The sequence below is a fragment of the Hippopotamus amphibius genome, chromosome 13 (genome assembly GCF_030028045.1).
Source record: "Hippopotamus amphibius kiboko isolate mHipAmp2 chromosome 13, mHipAmp2.hap2, whole genome shotgun sequence".
NCBI classification, from domain to species: domain Eukaryota; kingdom Metazoa; phylum Chordata; class Mammalia; order Artiodactyla; family Hippopotamidae; genus Hippopotamus; species Hippopotamus amphibius.
Window position 1 is genome coordinate 80800509 of NC_080198.1, and position 14917 is coordinate 80815425.

Sequence of the window (14917 nt, forward strand, 5' to 3'; positions counted from 1 at the left end):
TTCAGACACCCACGGTAGATAGCATTCATAACATTGCCTAAGTAAACGGCCAAGATTTATAGAATAGCGAATGTTACCACAGAATAAATTGTACACTTCCCAAAATCTACTTTCTAGCATACACTGATTTTTACCACACTCTAGGAAGGTTTTTTGTTTTGTTTTGAAAACACATTTTATCAAGCTCAAACTTTAAAAGAAAAAAGTACTCACTTTAATATATTTTCCTTGGTGGAGATGAAAAGGGCACTGCACCCTACACTAAATTCCAGCCAAGAAAAAAATTTGCAGTTTGACAGATATTCCATTATTTTTTTAAGGAACTGTGTGCGTCACATTAGAAGAAATTCGTTTTTGAGTAAAATTATTCAGAAACAGCAAAACCATTTTTTAAAGCCATAGCTTTTCATACTTATAGAATTTTCCTAATTCTCTCCTTACCCTGATTAGAAAATGTAAATGAATGAAATGCTCGAAAGTTGACTGAACCCAATATAAGAAATGAGTGAATCCAGGTTAGGTCTAACTGTTACACATTTGTAATCTATATGTTATTGGAAGTTGTATATTTTCCCACTTCCTCCCTAAGCCAGGCTCTCCTGAGGACATCGACCTCCAGGCCACTAAGCAGGGGAGGATCGTTTAAGGCCTCACTCAGTCTGCTTGATATGAGGTAGTTGAGGAGTTGCCTTCACCCACACGAGGGAACGGGCCCCTGCTTGACCCACTGGTCCACAGCACTTATTGGAATAACCTCAGATTTGTATTAAGTTATTGCCTCCTTTGCCTCTCAATGTGTTCAGCTCCATAAATAAAACCCCTGTTTGGAAGGGAAAATATCACAGAAGTTCCATTAACAGTAGGAGTTATAGAATCTGCAACTAAAACTTCAAATATTTTTGGCTATTATCTCTTGACTAAAAGTTCACAATTTATCTTATTCTAGATAAAATATATCTTATACTAGAAACCTTTGATTCTTCTTCATCCTTGTATAACTGCACAAATATCACATTGTCTACCTAACTTGGGGCCTGTCAAATTGCACAGATAATGAGTCCACCATCCTTTCACACACACTATGGATGGAATGTTCATGTTCCCCCCAAATTCATATTGAAGCCCAAACTCCCAACATGATGGTATTTGGAGGTAGGGCCTTTGGGAAGTAATTAGCTGTAGGTGAGATCATGAGGTATAGTATCCTTAGAAGAGATCTCTCTCCACTGTATGAGGACACATTGAGAAGGTGGTAGTCTGCAAGCCAGGAAGAAGGTCCTCAACAAGAACCAAATCTGCAAGCACCTTGATCATGGACTCCCCAGCTTTTAGAATTGTGAGAAATAAATATCTGTTGGTTAAATCACCCACTCTATGGTATTTTCTTATAGCAGACAGAGAAGACTAAGACAATACATCATCATAGTTTGACCAAACTATAATTTAAAAATAAAAACACTTGAAGTTTAGGATCATACCCATTTAAAAAGTTCATGCTCATTTGATTAATTTTATTGACACTACATTCATGTCCATCTTTCAAACTCAATGGTGATGATTCATAGGTCTAAATCTTTAGTATAAAATTCTCACTGAACTTCAACCCTTCATTCCTGTCTGCTGTATTTTTTCCAATAGATACATCTCCATCAAAACATCCTGGGGTAAAAGAAAAAAATCCCCTCTCCAGCACTTCTCACAGGCATTATTGTCCACAGGCATTCAGGCCTCCATGGAAAATCTCACTCCCTCAACTTCTTCACTTAATCACTTAGACATTCTTTGCACAGAATTTAAGTTATTTATATAAACAATTTTACATTTTTAAGCATTTTTTCATGTATGTCCTACTGGTTTTGTCAATTACTTTATATAATTTAGTGACTTGGAACCCAAATGTATTCCGTATCTCTCCCAGCATTTAACATAGAAGTAACTAATGGTGCTCAGTGAATTCCGTGATTAAGATGGTGAACTTCAAATATAATATATCTTTTTCAGATGTTGATTTCTACTCATACAAGAGGATTTTAAAAGTTTTAGAGGATTTTAACACATTATTAAAACAATTATTTAAAAATCACTCAATTGCACCAGTATCTCCCTCCTGAACTCCAAACAAAAGAACTATTTTGTGGAATATCTATATCCATGTTAATGAAAGAGGCTAATGATTCTTTGGTCATATCTTTGTCAAACATCTGTAATTGTCCTGAACACATTCATTCTTTAAATGTTTCACTCTTGGATACAAGATACTGCTTAGAGATTGGAAAGAATAGAAAATAAGAATTATAATAGTAGTAAAATCCTAACTTGAAAATTGGACAAGTACAGATTTACTGTTACAGACATAAAACTATATTCAAAGATGTGTACTCTGCAGTTATTTTGGGCAAGTGAATGACTACTGTTCTTAATTAGAAATTGGTGTGCCATCTTTTGTATAGAAGAGAATAAAAATTAGTTAATACAAAATTTAAATTCATAGAATCATTCATCTATAAATTATTAAAAAATTAGAACATATGAGACCCAAAAGGGAAGATTGTTTATAAAAATATCTATAATTTTTTTAAAATCTATATTTCAGATATTTTACACATATATTCTTGTTTAATATCATCAAATTAGGTAATTATATTTAGTATCTCTTTTTATTTAAGGAAAAACTGCAAACTGAGCATAATTTGTCCATAGGCACACAGAACTGATAAGGTACCTAGCAGGAATATGAACGATTGTTCTAAGTCCATATACTTTCCTTTACTCAAGATAGCTCGCCCTCTAAATTTAATTTTACAGCAAAAGTAGTTCAACTACATACATGTAATTTTCAACGCATGTTCTGACTGCTTACAAGTGTTAGGAAGAGAATCAAATCTCTGTACAGATTAAATATGTTTTTGAAAATATTCAAACATTTTGTGCATATCTTAGGTATTTTGCCACCATTTTACAGATGTTTCAAAATTAGTCTAGGGTTACTTTCTCATATAAATAGGCAAAGAAAGAAAGAAACAAACAAAAAAGCTATTTAGGAGCATAAGTAATGCCTTAGGAAAGTAACAATAAGGATCACCCCCTCTGTCTCTGCCCCATTAAAAAGTTCAGGTTTAAGTGACCCCCAACTGAATGCTCTTGGAATTTGATTATACATAATTGTTTTCACACCATGCCAGAGAATATAGATCAACCAATAACTTTCAAGAAAGGCCAACTGCATTAGAAGATAAATGGCCTGGTACTGGGGAAAGACCCTTGAGGGAAGAGAGGATTATAGCTCAAGCAGAAGTCAAGTACATTTGTTGACTTAATATTGCAGCTCATATTTTCCTAGTTGAAACATCTGAAGAATCACAGTAGTAGGTAAAATTTGTTATACTCTGCTTTGAGTAAATCTAATTATGAATTAGAGGGGTTATTCATTTTACAATAGGATGGCTGTAAAAGCCTTGTTGATTTTAGCAATTCAGTTTATAAAAGGTACTTTTATATAACCACACAGATATATTTTGAGGAAAGAGGCTGAATTGGGAGTAAAGATCCCTTAAGGCTACTTAATTCTGGATCTGTAATTCTCTAATTTGTTTCACAGCCTCAGTTTTCTCATCTGAAAAATTAAGCCACTAGTATCAGTGGTACTATGCATCTGCTAAACAAGGTGATGAATCTGTATATCAGAACCCACATATGGAGGTTAGCCCAAGTCATAAATCTAAACCTAAGTCAGTCTGCACTTACTCCGGGAAACTCTTGTCAAGAAAACCTAACATAAACCAATCCTCCAACTCAGCTTTAGTTAGCTTACCTGTCCCTAGACAATAAGACCTGTTAGCTTTATAAGGAAATCCTTGACCTCCTGGTCAATCATGCCCTGTTTCCAAGTTGCCTCTTTGAACACTCTATAAAACTTGCTCTTGCCCCAAACCTCTCAGGAAGTGCCTGTGAGGCACTACACTCCTCCAATTCATGGATTTTCCCTTGAATAAAGGACATCAGAGTTGTTACTAAATCGTTTTAGTCTTTTTAGTTGATAAAAGCAATGTTCATAGTTGTGAAAGTCAGGATTTCCACCCCTGTACTAATTTGGATTGTTGTTCAAATACCTTATTTTGTTATCAAGTACCTTAGTAGGTATAGTATAGAATTTTTATGTTAAAAAAAAATCAATGAAGTATTTTAAACCTTATTTCCTGGTGATGGAACTGTGAACTGGCTTGGGTTTAAGAACTTAGCAGGTTTTTTAATCTTCTGGAATTGGTTTGGAACAATATCTTTAAAGGCTTCTCAATAGACAAGCAAACAATCTTAAAGAGGATTTCTGTCCTGTGTACTTGGGTACCACAAAGCTGATCCCTGAGCAATAATACAGCATTGTAAACACCCCCAAAGCGACATGAAAGCTACAGTGTGCTAAGTCTTTTCAAAAACATTCCTAAGAAGAACAGTATAAATTGTAGGCAGCTTTCTCAGGGCTTAAAGATAATTATGGAAATTGTTGTAAATAATTTTAGAATGCCTCCAGCTAGAGATCACAGTAAATTTTTTTCCAAAGAACTTAGAAATCCATGGAATCAACATTAGGCTTCAAATTTTATAAAATGAACTCAATTTGATTTGAAGAACACTAAACACTTAAGTTTCCTTTACAGGTGTAAGTATTATAAATAATGTTCACAAGGGAGGAAAACAAAAGGAAAGGGCAATAAAACAGAAAGGCAGTGATGTGTGGTTGGGGATGAGGTGGGGAGAAAGAAGCAAACCTGTAGAAAACTCAAGAAAAAATACTATGACCCCTAAAATGTGAATCACCTATGAAATGAATCTAATAATCACGTCACATTTTTTCTCTTTAGGGACATCTAAATGTCACATTAACTTAGATAACATGGAGAAAGGAAAATGAAGCCTGTGACTTGTTTTTGATAATGGAGTGATATTTGCATAATAAAATTCAAGAGGTTGACTTTACTGTTTGCATAACAACTAATGATCAGTAGAAGTCTGAGATGACCCCCATCCAATATTCCCACCCCCTGGTGTACATGCGCTATACAATCTTCTCCCCTTGAGTGTGGAGGTGGAACCTAGTTATGTGTAGGCTATCACTCTTGTGATTAGGTTCCATTAATAGATTCTGGAGCTGAGTCAATGCTTGTAAAGTAGACAGTATGGGCTAAGTACTCATTTTTAGCTGAGCTTAGGCAAAAGGCAGCACAAGTGAATTAACTTGATACAAAGTTCCAATGCAAAGTTTCCAGTCCAGTGAAAAACAGGACAGCTTTCAGAGCAACCACAGGTGTTAGAAATGAAGGTGGGAATCCCAGAAAGGAGAGAGCCAAAGGGTGGAAGCCCCAAATTCTGTTGATAAACTCTCTCCAAATCTCTGGCTGAATCCAGAAACATGCATTGATAGGAAAGATCCAATTATACAAAAAAGAAGTAAACTGAGATGTGAACTGCTTCTCTGGACATAGGTTGTAGTGGAAATCCAACCATAAATATGTATGCATCTAATAAGAGAACCTCAATTTACACAAAGCAAAAATTAAGGGTTAAAAGGGATGAAGACAATTCTATAACCATAGAGATTTTAACATTCCTCTCTGAGCATCTGAAAAGACAACTAGAAAAAAACTCTGTAAAACACAGATGATCTGAACAACGTTGTGAATCACCTTGACCTATATGTTAGTTTCCTATTACTTCTGCTGCAACGTTCTGAATTATTTAATGGCTTAAAACAACTTATCTTACAGTTTTGGGGATCAAAAGTCCAAAATGGGCTTTACTGGGTCAAAAACCAAGGTGTTGGCAATACTACAGTCCTCTAGAGGCTCTAGGAAAGAATGATTTTCTTACTTTTTCCAGCTTCTAGAGGCTTCTCTAGCCTTAGCTCATGCCCCTTCCTGCATCTTCAAAGCCAGCAGCTTAGTATATTCTCAAGCCTCTAATTTAGTCATCATATTGCCTTTCTTCCTGTCTGAACTTACTCCCTCCCTCTAATGAAGGCCCTTGTAATTCCATTGAACCCTTCCAGAAATCTAGATCATTTCCCCATCTAGTCATATCTGCAGTTCTCCTTTTCCACAAAAGAGAAGAGTTACAGGTTCTAGGGATGATGTTTACTTCTTTGGAGCACTGCTTTAGGTACCACAAGGTAACTGATGGTTATAAACTACCACACCTATAACTACAAAACTGATTTTTGAGTGCATATAGCAAATCCACCAAGATGGTCCATATGCCAAGGCCATAAAAAAGACCCAATTCTTATTTCAATAAGTAATAATTGAACCCATACAGTTTGTTTTCTGACTACAATTGAATTAAGTTAGAAAACTGCAGCATGTATCTAGGAACACCCCCACCCCTCCAAAATACTTCTAAGTAAAACATGAGGCATAAAGAAACTACAACGAAAAATCAAAATATTTCAAACTGAATGAAAATGACAATATATAATAGACTGAAATTTGTGAAATATGACTGAAGCTGTGCTTAAAGAAAGATGAACCCTTTAAATGCTTATGTTTTTAAAAAGGCCAAAATCAGTGGCAAAGAGAAAAATAAATTCAAAATAAGTAGAAGAAAAAAAAATTTCATTGCCAAACAAAAGCTCAAAGCAAAAAGAGTTCAAAGTTAAAAATCTACCACTCCATTTTATATGCAAACCCTTATTCAAATATAAATGTAAGAAAACAAACACGTAATCTGCAAAAACTAAAAAAATTAATTTCCGTGAGCCCTTCATGAAAAAATTACTAGAGAAAGAAGTGAAACCAGCCAGAAAATATAGGAATAGTGCTGGCTGTGAACACAGATTTAATTAACTATAGGACTAACCATAAAAAATAAAAATGATGGCTATGGAAGAAGAAAATTGAAAGGAGATGGGAAAGAAATATTGAAATTCTGTCACTGTTTATAGATTCTATTTAATAAAAATGGAGGATTAAGTGTAAACACCCACAATGACTGTACATCCTAACAAAAACACAGCCTTCCAGATCATCAGAGCTCACACATCAGAGTAAAGCAAGTGGTCCATGTAGTGAAATATATAAAAACAAAAAGTTGTGAAACCAGAGAGCATAAATAAAATACGATGACAGAACTAAGAACAAACACACCTTTTTCTCTCAATACACAAAATGCAGCAAACTCACCAATTATCTTAGGTTGGGTTTCCTAGAAGTAGCGTCAGAGAAGTTCAAGCGATTCATTAGAAGACAGTGCCTCACGAGTGAGGAAGGCAGGAGAAGGTAAGGATTAAAATCCAAACAAGCATGTGATCGCAGCAGAGACTAATTTCAGCTTAATTCCACAGGAAAGTTCTGGAACAAAAAATTACACCTGAATTATTTACCCTTTGAGGCAAAGGGGCTAATCTTTTATACCCTGTTGTCAGTTAGTCAGTGGCTGAGGTCTGCCTCCTGATGAGAAAGGGGGAAGTGAAGGTCATTCCTAACCTGATGGGTAAATTGGCTTTAGCTGGGGGCAATTCTCCAGAGAAAGAGGCAGCTGAGAAGCATTACTGGCCAATAATCAAGGCAACTGGAGGATGGATATCTGAGTGGGGTATCAACAGCATCCACTACAGAACATCCCCTGTATCACCCAGACATACTTGCTTCCTATGTTAAGTACACTCCATCTAGGCACAATTTCCCCAGGATCCTGCTTGGTCATGTTTCTAGGGAAGTTTACAAGAAGAGGTTAGTTGACCAAGCTATGGCATCAACAGCTGCAGCTAGTCCTGAGGCTGTAAGTGATACTGATAATCTCCTTTGCTGATAATCTCTTTCCTGCCCATGCTACATAGTGGCCATAAAACCTGGAATCTTTCTCTCTCTGCCACCTTGTTTACTTCTTCTGTGGTATGTTAAAAGAGCAAGTTTTTTTCTTTGAGTGAAAATCAGAGAAGCAACACATCAGAGCTATACTTGCAGGGGCTGATGGAAATGTTGCATGATTAACGAGTAAATGGTCATGGAGCATACCATGTGATGTCAGTCAACATACCATGTATTGTAATATGTTAGCGAGAAATCATTTGTCTGCCATGATTTCATACTTTATGGTCACTCCTGTAGAATCCCTTCCCCTTTGACTGGAAGTTCTGTTAGTCTAGGTTAATGAAGGAGAACTGAATATGCCACCCAAAATGTGCTTCTTTGGCATAAGGATTATTTTTAACGGATTATCTTTTAAGAAACTGGAGATACAGAAGAAGCTCTGAAAATGGAGTATAAGTTATCCTTTTGTAAGGGCTATCTATTTTTAAAAGGAAATTTACATTAGAAAAGCCGCCTGTGCCAGGAAGAGGGCTATTACCAGAGGAATCCATTTTACCTGAGACTTACCTGCTTGGCAGGACCACTTTTGCTTACCAAATATTTCCTCTTCTCACCTCCCCATGAATTGACTTCTCCCCTCTGAAGCCCCAAGTCCCCATGCCTTCTCTTAGCTCTGGATGGTACAGAGGTCTCAATCATCTGGGTGCCTTTTGAGTCTCATATCTTTGTGGGGCTCCTATATGGATGTACATAATTAAAATAGTTTTTATTTTCCTCCTATTAATCTGTCTTTTATTATGGGAGGCGGGAGCAGGTCTTAGCCAAGAATCTAGAGGGAAAATTATCCTTACAGTGACTTGGGTGGTGGGTTGAACTGCCTTTCACCCCAAGGGTTCTGAGTTCCTGATTACCATGCCTTTATGAGGATGTAGTTGCTTACTTGTCCAATTACAATCACAAATGAGCATGGGAGTATTGAAAAATACTCAAGTGGATCATCTGAATTACAAATACATTTCTCTCCACCTTTGTCTTACTGCTTCATGATGATCAAGGCTAATCACCCCCACCAGAATAGTGGTCTCCTTTTTTTGCCCAATGGTCTGCTGGTATGAGGACATTGAAGTCTCTCTTGCTATATTTCTTGGTGGATGCATTCCCCTTTCAAAACTAAGACCACTTAGACCTACTTCGCCTAAATGCTGGAATAACAACTAAAAATTGTGAATTATGTGACAGGACCATTACTACTTGCATCTCCAGTTTTCAGAACTAATGTATTCTACTACTTGAGATAATACCATATACTGTATAAAGTATATGCCAAATTTCGAAGGATAGATAGTGCACCATCCACACAGGGTGTCATCTCCAAGGTGGCATCTCAGCTGTACGTTCATCACTCTGAGCCTGGTGGGTTCTGGATAGATATGGTAAGTGCTAGAACCTATATATGATATGGCCTGTACGTGCTAGTATCAGTATCCCATGTTCCCGGTCCATTGGCATGACTCTTTTGCTAAAAAGTGAACCCCTTGGTCTGAGGGAATGTTAAGCCAGATGCCATCTTGGTAGATGAGATATTCTGTGAGCCCTTAGATAGTGGTATTGGCTAAAGTACTGGAGACAAGAAGGGAAAATCAATACCTGGAATATAAGTCAATTCCAGTCAGTATGAATTGATGCCCTTTCTAGAACTGAAGGGTATGATTTAATCAACGTCTCACTAAGTGTCTGGTAGGTCTCCTTCAGGATTCACGCTATACTGGGGGCTCAGCATTGACCTCTTTTGCTAGCAGGTAAGACATTTAGCAGCAGAAATAGTTAAATCAGCCTGAGTAGGAGGAAGAGGTGAGGATGAGAGGGAGCTCATGTTATTGACATAGTTTCTATCTTTGCTACTGTGTTTATTTCATTCATGAGCCCAAAATTGGGCTGTGGTGACTGAGGTCAGAGGAGAGCTGGCGTTTACAGTCCAAGTCATCCTATCTACTTAGTTGTCTAGTACCTCTTTGGATATCCTCTGACTGGCATCCACATGTAATTAAAAATATCTTCACACTTTGTCCCAACTCCCACAGGTCCATGTACATGCTTCTTCCTCAGATATTCTATACTCGATCTTCTGACTTTCTTCATCCCAGAATTCTGACCAACCTGTTAAGACACTTCCAAAGCTTATGAGTCTATGTAAATTCTTGGGTCACTTCTTTCTGCATACAAAGGAGATTATCAAAAGCTCTGCTCCAAACCCTATCCACAGGGAGGATTTCACTTCACTGTCTTTCACGTACACTCCCAAAATGATCTATAGTAATAGTGGCTTCGTGGCACAATTTTCTCCTTGATCTACATGAAAAGTTGACCAATTTATGACTAACATGAGCTTTTTTTCTCCATCAACTAGTCATAAGAAACCCTCATGAGGCCATAGATGAGTTGTATCAAGGGAGAGGTATTGATGCAGTGATTCAGTAGAGGTGAGTATCAAGAGAGACTTGGACCATGTATTCATTCAGCTAACCTGTGCCCTTTGACATTCCTGAAGCTGATAACAGATGTATCACTTCCATTTTACTTGGAGAGGATGTTGAGCCTACCTGACTTGGGGGAATCTAATAGTACCTGCTCATAATTAGATATTCTAGTCACATAGTCATTTGAAATTCAATGGTCAGACACTCTGTTTCTACGACGACCCAATGTAATACTAAGAGATGCTAATGTAATACTGTGTTGCAGAAGGCATGACCTTGTTCCAAACTCAAAGGATCTGCACTAAAACTTTCCCTTGAGGGCTCACAATGGTGACTTTGCCATAGATACATTTCGTATCATGGGATCTGGGTCACATGGTCAAAGAGGCAGGTTGCCTGGAATGTGCTGAGAACACTTTCTTGCCCTGGGACCAATTCAAAGTTAGCTTCATCAAGATTCCCAATATTAGAACATGCTCCTTCCAAAATGCAAGGAAGCCTCCAAATCATTGCACAATTCTTTTTTTTTTTTTTTTTCAGTAGTAGAAGTTACTAGTTGCAATAATTTGTCTGTTATTTTGGAGGGGATGTCTGAGCCTGCCCCAGACCATGATTCCCTAAAACCTTTATCAATGTAGGTCCAGTCTAACCTCAGAAAATTTCATGTTCTACTGTTCTACTTCTCCTTTCCCCACATTGGACTTCACCTGGTTAATTGTACCTGATCCTTCAGAATTTAGAATAATCAGCATTGCTTTAAGTAGCTGACATCCAACTGATCTTCCTGGATCTTTCATAGGATCTACACCATGCACATTCCTTCACAACACTTGTCACTTTCAAATTTACATTTCTTTCTGTGGTTACTGTTTCTCTGACCCAACATATCACATGGCTTTTTTTTCTTCCTAACTGTTCAGAATACACTTTAGACAGTGGTTAGAGAGAAGGTGCTATATGGAGTTTGGGGAGAGGAGACTAAATAAGAATGACTGTTGTCATCTTTGTGTTTCCATAGTTACATATTACAGTGAATATCTTTTGTCCTAATAAAGGTGACTGGTTCTAGACTGGTTTACCCTGTGCCTGTTTGCTTAAAGACAATGCAATATTTTTAAAAAAGTATTACAAAAAATAAAATTTAAAAAATGTAATCTATTGTAGATAAACTATAGTAAAGTGAAAACAAAATGAAATCCCCTTGGGCAAAATGCTGGCAAATTATTTGACAGGTAAGCTTGTTATCTGAGAAAAAGGAAATTAGCTCTCCTTTTACCATTATCCTGGATATAGGGACCCAGAGAACAAAACTAAGTCTTTTGGGGTTATATTGCCATCATGTGGTCTTAAGAGAGGAAACATTTTAAAATACAGACATCCAGTGTAGAAAAGTATATGGCATGTATTTCAAAGATGACATTAAATCTAAATATAGGACCTTAGCTTTTGATTATAGATATCACTTCTCTGAAAATGTAATTAATCCATTTTATCCAAAACTTGTCTGTTCTATGACTCTTAGTATGATAAATACCCCCCCCCCCTTTTTTTTTAGCTCTTAGAAATACCCTTTAATTTTTGTTCTTCTGTCAGGAGAAAATTATAATACTTAAAAAAACTGAAATAAATTATAATGCATAAAAACTGACAAATATTAGTAAAGCAAAATAGAAGAGGAAGATATAAATCACATTAAAAGAGAGAAATCAATGTCTATATTAGAGGCAGTTTTCCCATGAAGCTAGTGAAGCTTCAGCTTAGGGATTCTCAGATCCCTCTCCTTAATTTTGTACTGGCAGTTTTTAGTTGCTTTCCATAAAGATGGCCCCCTAAATTCAATAAGCTTTAGGTTCCACAAAACCTCGATCTGTCTCTTTCTTGTATCACTGCTATCCTATTTATATGATAAATGCAACACATAGCAGACTCTGCTCCAGGTGCTGAGATTGGAGAGAAGCACAGCTCTGCATTCCAAGAAATCCACAGTTAACAAGGTATGCCATTTAGATGATTAATCTTTAAAAAAGTAGGGATTGGACAGCACAATTTTCTGAGATTTTCTCAGATTAGCTTGAAGAAGGTGAAGAGTCAAGTGTAATCACGTTTAAGTGATAATTGAATACTAATACAAAACTAAACACTCTTCAAAAGCACATAACAAAGTCTAAAAACTTGACAAGATATTATCCAAAATTTCCACTATGCAGAAAAATATTACAAGACACGCAAATAAATTACAAGACATGCAAAATGAGAAAATATTACCCATAGTTAAGTTGAAAAGCAGTCAATGAAAGGCAACTCTGAGGTGACCCAAAGGTTGAATTTAGCAAAAAATGGCTTTGAAGTAGCCATTAAAAATATATCCAATGAATGAAATGAAAGTATGTTCAAGGAACTAAAGGAAAACATGATCCTAATAAGTAAATAGAGAATAAATGTAGAGAATGGAAACTATAAAAAAATACAAATTCTAGAACTAAAAGGTACATATAATTTCTCCTCAGAAACCATACAAGCAGGAAGAGTGGATTTAAATATTTAAAGTTTTGAGAGAAAACCGCACCAACATAGAATTCTGTATCCTGGAAAATTATGTCAAAAGTGAAGGGAAAATAAAAACTTTTTCAGATAAACAAAAATTGAGGGAATTTGTTGCCAGTAGACCTACTTTGGAAAAAAAAGAAAAAAGTTTCAAGAAGTTCTTTAGAGAGAAGAAAAATGGTATAGAAACTCAGACCTACATAAAAAAGAACATCAAGAAAAGAATGAGAAGGTAAAATAAAAACTTTCATTTTTCTTATTCTTTTTAAAAATTTTTATTATTGAGATAAGATTGATTTATAACATTATATAAGTTTCAAGTGTGCGACTTTATATTTCTACTTCTGTAGTGAGGTTGAACATCTTTTCATGTGTCTATTAGCCATCTGTATTTCTTCTTTGGAAAATGTCTATTCAGCTCCTCTGTCCATTTTTAAATCAGGTGGTTTCTTGTTGTTGAGTTGTTTGAGTTTTTATATACTTTGAATATTAACTGCTTATCAGATATATCATTTGTAAATATCTTCTCCCATTTGGTAGGTTATCTCTTTGTTTCACTGACAGTTTCCTTTACTGAACAGAAGCTTTGATGTAATCCTATCTGTTTATTTTTGCTTTTGTTTCCCTTGCCTGAGGAGACAAATCTAGAAAGATAGTCCTAAGACCACATCAAAGAGCATACTGCCTGTGTTTCTTCTAGGATTTTTATGATTTCAAGTCTTACACTCAAGTTTTAATTCATTTTGAGTTAATTTTTGTATTTGGTATGAAATAGTGGTCTAATGTCATTTCACGTGGCCATCCAGTTTTCCCAATATCATTTATTGAAGAGAGTATCCTTTCTCCATCCTATGTTCTTTGCACCTTGTCATAAATTAATTGTTCACATAATGCATGGGTTTATTTCTGGACTTCCAATTCTGTTCCACTGATCTATGTATCTGTTTTTCTGCCAATACCCAGTTGTTTTGATTGCTAAGTCTTTGCAATTTAGTTTGAAATCAGGGTGTGTGATACCTCCAGCTTTGCTCTTTTCTCTCAAGACTGCTTTGGCTATTCAGGATCTTTGTAATTCCATATAAATTTTAGAATTTTTTGCCCTATTTCTGTGAAAAATGCCCTTGGGATTTTCATAAGGATTGCATTGCATCTGTAAATTGCTTTAGGTAATATGGACATTTTGACAATGATAATTCTTCCAATCCATGAGCATGGAGTGTCTTTACATTTATTATGTGTTTTCTTCAATTTCTTTCAACAAATTCTTGTAGGTTTCAGTGTACAGGCTTTTCACCTCCTTGGTTAAGTTTATGCCTAGGTATTTTATTCTTTTTGTTGCAATTGTAAATTAGATTGTTTCTTAATTTCTATTTCTGCTAGCTCATTGTTAGAGTATATCAATGCAAGAGATCTTTGTGAATCAGTTTTGTATACTGCATCTTTATTGTATTTGTTAATTATTTCTAATTGTTTGTGGTAGAGTCTTTAGGGCTTTCTATATAAAAAATCATATAGTGATAGTTTTACTTCTTCCTTTCCAATTTAGATGCATTTTATTTCCTTTTTTTTTTTCCTAATTGCTCTGGCTAGGACTTCCAATACTATGTTGAATAAGAGTAGTGAGAGTGGGCATCCTTGTCTTTTTACCCATCTTAGGGGGATAGCTTTGAATTTTTATCATTGAATATGATGTTAGCTGTGGAGCTGTGGGTTTTTCATATATGGCCTTTATTATGCTGAAGTACGTCCCTTCTACACCCACTTTATTGAGAGGTTTTATCACAGGTGTTGAATCAAGTCAAATGCTTTTTCTGCAACTATTGATATGATATATGGTTTCTGTCTTTCATTCTGTTAAATTGGTATACCACATTGACTGATTTGCAGATGTTGAACCATCCTTGCATTCCTGGAATAAATTTGACTTGATCATGGTGAATGATCCTTTTGATGTATTATTGAACTCCATTTGCTAATATTTTGTTGAGAATTTTTGCATCTATGTTCATCAGAGATATTGGCCTGTAATTTTCTTTTTTTGTGTTATCTTTATCTGCTTTTGCAAATATCAGGGTGGCATTGACTTCATAAAAT